We start from the raw sequence: 2087 nt of genomic DNA, 5'->3' as shown, positions 1-2087 counted from the left end.
CCCAGGTCCTCCTGACTCCAGGACTGGTAGCACTCCCAACTTTGTTGTTCTTATGGTATGATCTTGTGCATTATATATTTATCAGCTTTTGTGTCTTGTATCCCTATTAAGTTGTAAACTCCCGAGAGCAAGGACCAAAATTATCTAAACTCTGTAGGTTTCCCCAATACCAGGGACAGTGCTCTGCACTGTTGAATGAGGGAATGAATGTTGAATGAATAGTATCACCGGATTTAGAACTGAAGGGTGACCTTAGTGATGATCTAACCTAACTCCATTTTATAGATAAGAAAACTGAAGCCAGGAGAATGAAATAATTTTTCCCATAGGGGTCATACAGGCACTAAGTTCTGACTTTGGAGCCAGTCCCCTTTTCCTACGTCACAATGCCAAAATGAGTCATTTTGCCTCCTCTTTCTCATTGTGAAGGCTTACAATCTTCCTTTTGACTCATGCCTTATATTTGGTTCTTCCAAATAGGACCAGGCCACCTTTCCAACCCCTGGAACACTGACAGCCTGCCTCAGGGAGCCTTGGCATTTGGATAGCCTGGCTGGTGCCAGAGTGACTAGGATTGGTTAAGGGCCCACTGTCCCCGAACAAAGCTCTTCTTGGAGCTTTGAAATAAGGAGGTGTAGAACCAATGTCTAGGTTGGGTATTTGGAGACCTGTCCCTAGGAGCTGGTAGCCTTTCTCTTGTATGAGCCAAGCTCAGCCCTGGAGAAATGAATGCCAGTTTTACTGAGACATGCTTAGAAATGGAAAGCACTTTCTCCTTCTGAATAATTTATTTGGGAGCTTTTCAAAAATTTCTAAGTATGAGCAACAACAATACCTGGACTCTTTCAACATGCAAAAGGCACAAGGAAGTGGGACGTGATGGGGAAGAATGTGCAGTGCTATGTGAGGCACGTGGTGAGATATCTCCAGAGAGGCATGATGTAGGTGGAGTCTCCAGAAAAGTGATATGGAAATGTCTCCAAAGAAACATAGGAAATACACGATGTGGGTGCTGTACCTCCAGAATGACACCTACCCAGGCAGAAGGAAAGGAGTGAACTTTGTAGAAGAGAATGCCTCAGCAGGGTCAGAAGATGGCCTTCAAGGTAAGAGAATAGCAGATGTCCTTTGGCAGAGACTAGAGGTGACCATTCGGCCCTCTACACGAGGGGTGGAGGGAGAGAGACAAGGAGGGCGTGGGCCAAGAACAATATGGTACTTCGTGATCTACCTACTTCCAGGCACTGAGGACAGAACCAACCTTCTTGGAAAAGAATAGTGAACTAGAACTAAAAAGGACCTTGGAGACCATTATGGCACTGAGTGAAAGCCACACTGAAGGTGATGGAGAAACCATACCCAAAGGAATGGAGATAATGGATATCCTCATGAAGCATCCCTAAGAAAGAATTTAACAGACTACAACAGCCTTGGCAAAAATGAGAGGATGTTATTATCATGCTGATGATCTCGAATACTGTGGAGGCCATGTCCAGAAGAGAGCTACCTTTAGAGGCCTCCTCTGTGGCCCATCTGCATTGTTTTGCAGTATCGTCAGATTCCAGAGAAATAAGTCCATCAGTTCTGAGGAAATAACAGGCTGTGGTTTCAGAGCATCTGGACCCACCTCCTATTCTAGCTGGGAACAGTCCAGTTCTTAATTGTTTTATCATTTGAAAATATCTGTTAGGGGGTAAAGGAAAGGAAGGAAGAGACCTGGCCTATCTCCCTGCTACCAGCACCTCCCCAACTCAAGATCCCAGTGGGCATAGATGCCCAGAACTCATGCCTGAGGTGGACCAATCCCTATAGTTCAGGCTCGAAAACTCAAATCAGAATCAAAGGCATTCCTTGTTGCTTTGTTTGGGTTATTTTTCCCTTTTCTCCAGGTTTAATAGCTTCCTTGAGTTGTTGGTTACTTCTACTTCTAGACAATGGAATGTTTTCACATTGACAATATACTCAGATTGGGGTAAGGGTGGGATAGGGGAGACTGCTTCAAGTCTTCATGAGATAGTTGAAGAGAGCTCATCGTGAATCACACAGCACAGAGACACCAACAACCAAACACCAAGCACAGCCCAGCT

The sequence above is a fragment of the Vombatus ursinus genome, unplaced genomic scaffold, assembly GCF_900497805.2.
Source record: "Vombatus ursinus unplaced genomic scaffold, bare-nosed wombat genome assembly UNPS02000580.1, whole genome shotgun sequence".
NCBI lineage: Eukaryota > Metazoa > Chordata > Mammalia > Diprotodontia > Vombatidae > Vombatus > Vombatus ursinus.
Note: the sequence above shows the minus strand (reverse complement) of the source record.